The sequence below is a fragment of the Benincasa hispida genome, chromosome 6 (assembly GCF_009727055.1).
Source record: "Benincasa hispida cultivar B227 chromosome 6, ASM972705v1, whole genome shotgun sequence".
In the NCBI taxonomy this organism is placed as follows: Eukaryota; Viridiplantae; Streptophyta; class Magnoliopsida; order Cucurbitales; family Cucurbitaceae; genus Benincasa; species Benincasa hispida.
In genome coordinates this window covers 54,404,685-54,415,798 of record NC_052354.1, presented here as the reverse complement: position 1 = coordinate 54,415,798, position 11,114 = coordinate 54,404,685, and the positions used below count along the sequence as shown (strand labels likewise).

At 37.1% G+C, this 11,114-nt stretch overlaps 1 long non-coding RNA gene across 6 annotated transcripts; it reads left to right on the top strand.

Annotated features, from left to right (window-relative positions):
• Positions 1-7,058: 7,058 nt before the first annotated feature.
• LOC120080544 lies at positions 7,059-9,953 on the top strand. Of its 6 annotated transcripts, none has more exons than XR_005482548.1 (5): positions 7,060-7,517; positions 7,625-7,690; positions 7,777-7,870; positions 7,956-8,024; positions 8,722-9,953. It is a non-coding gene; the product is annotated as an uncharacterized LOC120080544 (long non-coding RNA). The 6 variants fall into 6 exon arrangements; XR_005482547.1 differs by having other exon boundaries at positions 7,766-7,870; XR_005482545.1 differs by lacking the exon at positions 7,956-8,024 and having other exon boundaries at positions 7,061-7,517; positions 9,728-9,953.
• The last annotated feature ends 1,161 nt before the right edge of the window (positions 9,954-11,114 follow it).

Below are 11,114 nucleotides of genomic sequence, written 5' to 3'. Positions count from 1 at the left end.
CCCTCTTTCATGCGGGTATTATAAACGTATTTGATAGCATTATGCCTCAAGATGAAGGACGGTTGTCCAAACATCCCTCTCAGAGGTTCCATAATATCTTTTGCAGTACTCATATCTTCGTGTTTTTTGGCCAAAACATCAGACAAGCTGGCGAGGATATAAGCACGAGATTTATCATTCGCCCTGATCCATCTATCAAATACTTCCTAAACAGTTCGGTTGGAATTAGAGCTAGGAATGGGAGGACATTCCTCTGTTAAGACATATCACAAATAGTCTATCGTAAGTATCGTGTTCAAATTTTATTTCCTTGTCACATAGTTATTCCCGATCAGTTTGTCCAATGCAAATGGCAAATTTATAATTGAACTCGTCATTCTGAATTTATAAACAAATTCTATAAGTGAACTGCTTTTAAATCCAATCAGTTTTAGCAAAGTGAGAATGTACCCATGATCATTATGTTTGCAACGATACTTAAGTGATTTAGAACAATTGCTACCAAGGGGCAGTCAAGAATTCCTTCACAAAAGAAAGACAGTTCTTGACCAAATACTATCTCCAGAATAACTCATATTCCGATAGTCATTTAGTTATCATTTTTTATCAAGATCTGTACTAACACTTAGTAATTCTTGTAAGTGTAAACCCGTCATTTTCAGATCTTACAGAATGGTATGAGTACGTCCCCGAACTAGAAGACAATACCCAAGATGGAACTATAAGACCCTATGTGAAGCATAGTTGTTTCGAATCCTATGTTACAACCCTCCGAGGGGATCGTTGCGATTCGACTAGCTAGTGCTGCCTAAAAACGATAGCAGGTGCAACATAGGAATCTCACAGTTCAAACTAATGGAGGAGACAGGACAATGTTGACATATTTCCTTCACTCACTTACTATGAACGAATTCCCTCATTCACCTTGTTATTGAACCAAGCAAACACTTTCCAAATGGAGCAGTTGAGGTAAAATAAACATAAAGCCGAGCATGGATCTCACATTGTGAACTCTTGAGGACGTGAGAGCTAATAACTTTTATTCTCCCACTGAAGTGTTCTAAATGTTTAGGTAAATTTTATACTTAGGTTCTTTTCGGCTAATAAAAAAACCCTAAGTCTAGGTGGTTTATCCAAGTATAACACATATAAATGGATTTTAAACTTGGTGATAATTCACACCGCTCATGTATGCTCATAAAACTAGTTACCAACGCTCAATAATTCAGTCATAATCTCCAGGTAGGAGGTATTCCGTAGACCGCCAACTTAAATACCCCAAGCCTTCGACAGGGTTATATACCGGTTGAGTTTGTAACCCTAGTTTTACGAGTTTAACAACCTATTTTAATTATTAAAACCAGTGGTTAACCTAAGTGAGCATGCAACTGTTCCTTGTTATGGATTTTAAACGTTTAATCCAATTTTATAACAACTTACAAAATTTTAGACATGCTAAACATCCACAAAAAACAACAAAGGCATTCAATATCTAATATAACTATTATATTAAATAAAAGAAACCCTAACATGCATACTATATATTATAACATTTTATAACATACTTTCAATGCATGTAACATGCTTCCTACGGTGGGATTTAAAATCTACATGGAATACTGTATGCACATACAATAATTATTTAATTATAACATACATCAAATGCATAAATAATTAAACATTAACTGATATGGTTTGAGTTTTTTGGCAACAACAAGCAAACAAAAACCTAATTATTACAAAATAGCTTCTGAACCGCTTTCAGACCACTCGAACTGCTCCAAAACATACTCAAGTACCTTGAATCAGACCCGAGCTATCTGAACTGGACCAGCTAAAAACCATTTGAGACTGAACCGGATCAGACCCCAAGAGAACTAGTCGAACTAGCAGCTCTCACTCCATGCTCAAAATCTCGCTAAGTCTCATCATTTAGCAATGACGACCATCATCATGCTTTTGCCTGATCGTTTAGTGTTTGCTTGATCGTTTAGCACCAATGCATGGCGCCTGACCAAGGTATACGACCATGTAGTGTTTGCCTTCTATCGCATAGTATCATTGTCTAGTGTCGGAGGACATTATACGATCGCTTAGTGTCCAACACTATCGTGTAGCTCCATCGTTTAGTGCCAGACATTTACTACACGATCACTTAATGTCATCGTCTAACGCCTCAACTTGATAGTTTAGCACGTGCACAAGGTAAACGATCGTTTAGTGCTATCGTATAGCAATCGGCGCATCGCTCAGCTGCCACATAGAGGTAAACAATCGTGTAGTGCCATTGTATAACATCTTCAGCGTATTGCTTAGTTGCCACGCAAAGTTATACCTGTCTCTTATACACATCTAGATGTGTATAAGAGACAGCACTTAGCTGCCGCATAGAGGTAAACGATCGTGTAGTGCTATCGCATAGCTCTTCAACGCATCATTTAGCTCCCACGCGAAGCTACACAATCGTGTAGTGCCATCGTATAGCAATACAACTGTCTCTTATACACATCTAGATGTGTATAAGAGACAGGTATGCGATCGCGTAGTGCTATCGCATAGCAACTCGACGCATCGCTTAGCTGCCACATAGAGGTAAACAATCGTGTAGCGCTATAGTATAGCAATACAACGCATCACTTAGCTCCCATAGGTTCATGACTGTCTCTTATACACATCTAGATGTGTATAAGAGACAGAACTCGGCCTCTTTGCTTGTTTCTTCAAATTACAACTTAATTTCAACTCTAATGAATTCAAATAAATTTCAGACCCTTGGGAACACATATAAGCTCATCAAGCAAGAGCCAATAATAAATTTAATTGAGAAATCAAAGAGAAATTAAAAGCCAAAACTCAAACAACCATATCAGTACAAGTTTCATATAACTCGTATAAAACACCCACTACACCAAAATTAAAGTAAATTGAATGCTTAAAAGAAGCTCTGATACCAATTGTTGGAACATACCATAACGCAGCGAAAGTGACCAGGATCCATAAGCACTCTAATTCATTAATTTTGGCAGAAATGAAAGCATGCTATGGCAAAAATAAATGGGTTTCATGACATACCTTTGTAAAACTTCCTCAAAACTTGAATTCTAGCTGCAAATCTCCTCTGAATCTTGTTGTAGACCACCCCCAAAGATCTTCCCTACTATTTTCTTGGTATTATAGATTGAGTAGTGCGATTCAAAATAAGCCTAAATTAAGGGAATATGGAGACAAACTCACAGCAGTAACCCAAAAATGAAGAACACCCTTCTTCTCACGAATTTTTCAGAAAAATCCTTTTGGTTACATTGCCTAAAAAAACACTCTAATATCTTCAATATATGGCAGATCATCATGCAAAGAGATTAGCTGCCTGAGATGCAGCTCATGCTTAGAGTAAATGAAGACCAAGTTGATGGGTTTAATGTGAGCAAATTGAAGAAGTAATGGAAAATGCTTATTTTTCATTTTTGTGTTTTTTCTTCTTTTTCAATTTCTCAAAATTGATTTCATAAATCAATTTGTTTAATAAAATCGAAAAATATTATTAATTTTACAAAATTAATTTTCTTAGTAAAATTAATAAATAATTATTTAAACAATTTAAATAATTCTAAGCAATTTAATATCAAATATTAAATTAATTTTACACAATTTCATCTTCAAATATTTAAATCATATTTAAATAATATTTTTTCAATTTCGTTTAATTCTAATTTGAACAGTTTAAATTAACTTATCATACTACTCTAGAGCTAATCCATTTACGAGCTAGTAGGGGGACCTCGCGGACATATAGATCATGGGCTCCAACGATCGGAGATTAATTGGCTGAACTCATTAGACCGAACTAACCCCCATTCGTTAACTAATGCGTAATTCCACTAAAGCCCATAGCTGAACTCCCCTCACTATAGATATATTATGTCCACTCGATACAACCATTAATTATCTCAAAATAACCGGTAAAAATGTCCTAAATGAAATTGCAAAATGTGAAGTGTTAATATATTAACATTAATGGCAATAATGTTGTGCTTTCGAGGGGGGGGGGGGGAAGGCAATAACGTTGTATAATCATTTACCTTAAATGAATAATATTCAGTATGGGAAAAATAAAATACAAAAACATCATAAATATAGTGTGTCTATTACCTGCATGACAATGTTTAGTGTTTAATTAAATAGGGACACCTATACACACGAGAATCTTCATTAAAGGTTATATAACCCGTGATTCATCTATTCAGACGGTGTTAACAAACTATTAAACCATTTTTTTTTTATCCATTCGAGCATATGCATTCCTTCATATCAACGTAGTAAGGTCTACGTTATCCATCCATTTCTAAAATTTAATGTTCAGATTTTCAGGTATGTCAACGATGGGATCGTGAAGAAAATCAGACATGAAGATTTCCATGTAAGTTAACCCTTCACAGGTTGTTCGTAATAACGGCTGAGTTGAATCTCTGTTTTACCCCCGAAATTACCTCTTGTTTCTTAAGTCCCACTGATCCCCTAATGAACAATTGATTTGTGATCCAATCAACAAATCAAATCCCTCTTGAACCAATGAGAGGGTGGGGTCTCTTGTTCAAGACCAAGACTCAGCACTTAAAGGGAAAAACCTCTCTACTAACCCTAATCGAGTAGAAGTTCATAGTTAGCTCAACATTAAGGTCAAGTTACTTAGGTCATTGCTTTGAAATAGTTAGTCTTAAATAGTAAACAACATTATAAAGTAGGTTTCGTGATTTGATCTTGCAGAAAACTCATTTGCACAGGATGCCTCCACTCCTCATGTCCTAACATGAACGAATTAGGATCACTTCGTTTGTAGCACTTTACAACTCTTTGTAACAACTACAGAGTAGGCCGCATCCAATAGTGTTACCAGAATAAGACACTCAACCTTATTCATATACTATAGATCATTTTTTACTATTTACTCGAACTTGATCCACTTGTATATCTCCACATAAAGTTCAAGTACTCATATAATAGTCAAGGGACTTAAGTTTATTGGATTTCTAAAAAACAAAATATTCAATAACCACTTATTGAACTTTCAGAATAAGTTCTATTGTTTACAAACCACGAGTTTTAGGACATAAAACCCAACACGTTAGAGTTATGCGATGGAGCGAGAAAGTATACGATGAGGTATCTGATTGTGCTGGAAGGCTGTGCGATTGTTTGGAAAGCATTGGCAATCTTGACGCAAGGAGCATGAGGCATGCGATGCTTGGTGGTTATGCGTTTAGGAAGGCTTAACGCGCCATGTGGTTGGAAGCGTTGGCTTGAGAGTTGAGCCTTGTATTTATGATCAAGAGGAAAGGATCAACTTAATGAATGACTAGCTAAGTTTGTTGTTGCCTCTTTAAAGATGAGGTGGCAGCTTAACATTGAGGGGTTAACATGCAGCTTCTAGTATAAAAGAGAAACTTGACTTCAAAGAGAGGGTTTAAGCAATTCACTGATGAAAATGGAGTGATTTCAGTGCCATTCAAACCCTGAGTGTGTCTAGTTGTTGGGGTTGAATTGCTAGAAGGAAATTCTAAAGGAATCGAGTTAGAGAGTGAAGAATTCGGATGAAGGTCGAGCTCTCGGGTAAGCTCAAGCCAGTCTTGATGATTTGAGGATTCCAGCCAAACCACGAGGAGTTCTGAGCTAAATTTTTAAGGTAAGCTTGTTAAGACATTTTAAAGCAAGTTTGTAGAAGGAAATTTATTGAGAAAAGACCTGAAAAATTAGTTATGAAAATTGTATGTTGAATTCGGAATCTCAAACAAGCAGGCAGTTTCTTGGGTTGAATAAGCAAGCAACTTAAAGAGCCAGACGATGATGTTGAACACACGTGTAAGGGTTGGGCTGCTTGCAAGGGATGAGTTGGCACAAGAACGCACTGATATACGTTGGACCATGCAACACATGCTGAGGTCGTAAGCACAAGAGAATGATTTGAGGATGTTTATATGTGCGGTAGAGTGAGCGGGTTGTACAGGTAGGCGCGCAAGGTGTTAGGTGCAAGGTTGCACTAGAACATGTGGTGCGCGACCGGATGAACGCATGGGTCATGCGTTAATGTGCCAAAAGTGGCGCATAGGCAGAATGACTGGCATAAAGGCTAACTATGCGATGAGCTATAGGCGTCGGTTGAAAGCTTGAACACATAGAAGGCTTGAATGCCTAAGGCAAGACATGGACGCATGGTGATAGGCGATGGTGAAGAAGTTGTTGCCTAGTCAAGTTAAGGCCTAATAATTTTTCTGTGTGTTCAACGCACAGTGAGCTTGACATTAGAAGGTAAGGGTGCACACTAAGACAAAGTAAGCTAGTTATGGATTACTAGTCCCAAAAGGGAGGCCAATGCGAATGAATAGAATGCGTTGTGATGTCCACAAGTTTGACATCAAAATGAGTACTTTAAGAGGATTGCTAAAGACAATGAGTGACTTTAAATGATTTAAATTATTTTCAAAAGCTTTATGAATGATTTAGCAATGTACATTTACTGAAAGCTATTTATGATAACTATTTTCAAATAGTTTCCGAAGTAATGCATCTCTCTTTAATGTCATGTTATGTATTTTAATAATCATGAGTATGCGTTAGTACTGAATGCCTTAGGGCAACCAATTCATATAAAGAGAAGAATGTGCCTCAGAATATATGAATAGCTCAGTACCGAAGGACTAGATATGTAATATCCCAAGTTTTTCATGATTCAAATTCTGTATTTTCGTAAAATTCGAGGACAATTTTGTTAATTTCGAAGTTCAGTTTTGTTTAAAGGAGAGATTTTGATTTATGTCACATTAATTTAATTTTAAGTTAAGGTCGAGAATTTAAATTTATATTGGGGAAATTAATTTGATTTTGATTTTGGAATTTGAAGAGAAAAGGGGAAGAATTTTAAGAATATATATATATATTTAGATATATTTGTGTAATGAGCGAAAGTAAAATAGAATATAATGGAATAAAATATAAGAAAATTTTATTATATTATATTTATTTTATTAAAATAACCTTTTTCCTTTAAAAAGATTTTTTTTTTTAAAAAAAAAAACTATTTTCCCTCTTATTCTTCTTCCCCCCCAATGTGAAGAAATTCTTCATGTGCCCTAGAAGCCGCCGACCATCTCCTCTCCAATCGGCACCGTGTGTCCGATCGAGCCGCCACCAGTTCGTCGATCGTTCGTTCGTGGGCCGTCGTTCGTGCAGGTCAGCTCAATCTTGTTAGCAAGCAGCGACCCTCTAGATCTTCTTCGTCGCGCACCTCTTCGCACGTCGATCTCGCCTAGCCGGTCAGTTTCGCGTCCGTCGCCCCTCTGTCCGAAACCCAACCTCGTTTGCCGCTTCAGCCGCTGTTTCAGATTCTCTCTGGCTGCAGACTCACGCGACCAGAAACCCAGCTTCGTTCGCCGCTCGTCCAACCCACTGTTCGAACTCAGTCGCCGATCTCCATTGGTCACTGCCTTCCTTCACTGTCATTCGTCGGATTTCGGCGAATGTTGGTAAGTTTTGGGTGAGATCAGTTGAGTTTTGAAGTTTTGGGTTGCCCATTAAATTTTGGATTTTCCTTTTTGATTGATACCTATTATATTTGGGATTTAAATCCAAGACTGGAGTACTTCAGAGTGCGCAACGTGTTGCCCAGCGGATTCGAGTTTGTTCAACAAGTAGTTTGGTAAGCATTATGATCCTTGTTGTTGGTTGTTGGGCACCCATTGATTATTGGACTAAAGAATGGTTTAATTTTAAGTATTCTTGAAGGTTCCAAGTCGTCATCCATTGAGTTTTAAAATCTGCTAAGAGGAAATTTTGGAGTCGAAATCTTGCGAGTGTTTGTTGATCAAGTTTCGTTTGGGTAAGTTAATTGGTGATCATTAGATTCAATTTGTATGTTTGGGTCCTGGTTCCATAACGGAAATTTAGTATTATGTATGTATTAGGGGACTCAATTTAGGACTTATTTGGTTGGAGATCATTAGCTTGGATTAATATCTAAATTTGACTTCGAGGTAAGTAATCTTACCACTGGAACTGCCCACGGGCTAGGCTTTAGTTGTATGCTAGCATGGTGAGTGTATGTTATGGTAAATTGTTACCATGTTGATTGATAGTATGACCTGAATCAAAGTATGTTCTGGCACGAGTACTAAATTGTTTAAATACACACCTAAACATTTGATCGTTAGTATGTGATGGTATGTGTTTTCATATTTCGACATCTGATCTGCTGGTGTTGAGGCATACTTGTATGTTATAGAATTATGATGTAAGGTTTACATGAATGTTGTATAATATGTTGTTGAGGATTATGTGTATGTGATAGAGCCATGGTACCAAGGATTTCATGTATGTTTTAGAATTGTACGGTGTTGATTCTTTGAACGTTGAGACTGTGCGAATATCCTCATTGATTAGTTAGATGCTCACCAGTTTTGTGTTTCCTTCGGGATTCACCAGTTTGTATTTCCTTCGGAATTTACCAGTTTGTGCTTCCTTTGGGATTCACCAGTTTTGTGTTTTCTCCGGGATTCACCAGTTTTGTGGGCATACTTAACTACAATAGGATAGGACTCAGTCTCTTGTCTGTTTCATGTGTTTATGTGTCATATGCGGGTATCTAGAGGACATAGATACCTAGCCTGACCCCAGTGGTGGGGTTACTTACTGAGTATTTCATACTCATTCTTTCTTATGTTGATGTTTTAGGTAAGTGTAGAGATGCACCGATGATGGCGCAGCGGAATTCGTGATCGTGCCACTGGGACTAGTTTTTATGCTTCCGCATCATGAAATTTAGAGTCCTTATTTTTCCCTTAATGTTTAGTTTTACTGTTTGAAACTTATTATGAAGGATTGTGTTTTTTTTATACTTTTAATAGTCTTTACGAATCATGGGTACCCTATTAACTATTTTAACAATTACATTTAATAAACGTCTTTTGAATTTCTCTTATTTAATTAGCATTTATTTCAAATAACTGAGCGTCGTTTTAAATTCTGTGCATGCATTTATTTTATTAATGGCCTTACCTAAGTCCTAGAGGGTCGGGTCATTACAAGATATGAAGGTACTAGAGATAAGTCCTAGACATGAGTTCTAATGACAGGATTCAGTCTACGTGCACGTAAGACAGCTAAGACTAAGAGAAAGGTGATGGATAAAAGTGACACACCTTATCCTAGGGAAATACGAGGTAATGTGATGGACAAAGGAGACATACCTTAACCTAATATAGCATGAGAAAGACTATGTAAGGTGATGGACAAAGGTGACACACCTTAACCTAGGTTAATACGGGGTAAGGTAATGGAGTAAGGTGACATACCTTAACCTGTGTTAGTATGAGGAAAGCTAGGTGGAAGGTAGTGGACAAAGGTGATACATCTCAACCTAGAGTAGCATGGAGAGTTGGAAAAAAGGGTTCCTTCTCCCAGCTAAGCAGTTAAGTAAGGTAGAGAGTTGGACAAGAGGGTTCACTCTTAGGAAAGAGGCCAAATATTGAGAGTTGAGTAAGAGGACCACTCTCAAAGTAAGGAATAGTCCAGCTATGTACAGATGTGATGTGTTACGTTAATGTTTATGTGAATGTTGTTTATGTTTTTAGCTAAAGCTTTCAGTTTTACTATCAGTTTTATGTATAATGCTTATGTTTTATATGTTAGACACTCACTGGGTTTCTAGCTCATGTTTTCAAATGTTTTTCCCTCCCAGGTAGAGGTCACTTCCTAGAGGACGTTTGTGTTGCTGCTCTGCCACTCAAAGACACAGGTTGAAGAAATTGATGACTCTATAATTGTTAGTACACATGTGTCTATCATATAGGGACTAGTGTTGTATGTTGGGCTTACTAAGTTGTAATGTATATAAGTGTATGTATGAACAATGTTATGAAACCCTATAATGTAAATGTGTTAAGTTTCGAGTAATTTGTTCAGTATGTTGATGAAATGTCTATATATCAGGGTTTAAGACAGGTTAAACAAGTTAGTTAGGCAGTAAGTGCCAGCAAAAAGGTTGGCAACTGCTGCAGTCACATCTCCTTCCAGGTTAAGAGGATAATCTGGGACGGGGTGTGAAAATGAAGATGTCAGAGCTTTTGCGATTGCATTTCCTCTAACAACTCAAAAGAAAAACTACAGAAATATGATTTTCCAAATTTTGGTGATGAAAAGAAAGTCCTTGATTCGTCTGTTGCATCAGCCTATCGTGATCTTTATAAACAAGGGCATTGAGACAATAAAGCATTGGAAGTTCAAACGATTAGAATTGAATCATTGATTGCTGACAATGCTAGACTCATGTCAGTTTTTTTTTTTTTTTTTTAATCTAAATAGGGAATTGAATGAAGTTAAGTCTGATAAAGAGGCTATATGTAAATTAGTTAGAATGCTAAATTCTGGGACTGATAGTGTAGAATAAATTCTCTCTGTTAGTCAAAGCTCAAGAGATGTTTATGGTATTGGTTGTTCCAGCTCTAAGAAGTCTTATGGTCGAGGGGGAGATGATAAAGGAAAGCATAAAATTATTTTTGTGAAAGAGCAATAACCATGGAAGAATATCCAACTAACCAACACAATTCACAAGACATATCACAGAAATGACCAGCAAGTTAGAAGAGCATGCATTTGTCATTATTGCGGTTAGAAAGTTCATAATAGACCTCATTGCTACAGACTGGTTGGGTATCTAAAACAGAACTTCGAGTCAAAAATTCATGCTCATGGCTTGGCCATGAACGGTGGTTTTCAAAGATCCAAACAAGTCTAGAGAGTGAAAAGCAACTCAAACCACTGCAATGTGGTGTTAACTTCCTTTAGATCCTCTACCAAAGGGGATTAGTTCTTTGACACTGGCTACTCCAGACACGTGACGGGAGAAAAAGGGTATATCTCTGATATTTAAGGCATCGGCTCAGGGCTAGTCACTTTTGGAGATGAGGCTAAAGGAAGAATCATTGGAAAAGGGAAATTAAAATACTCTAGGCTCTTAGCTTTTGATGATGTGATGCTGGTTGAAGGTTGTTAACCTTCTCAGTATTAGCTAGCTTTATGAACAAAATCTGAATGTAAGCTTTACTAGAGATAAATGTCCTGTCACC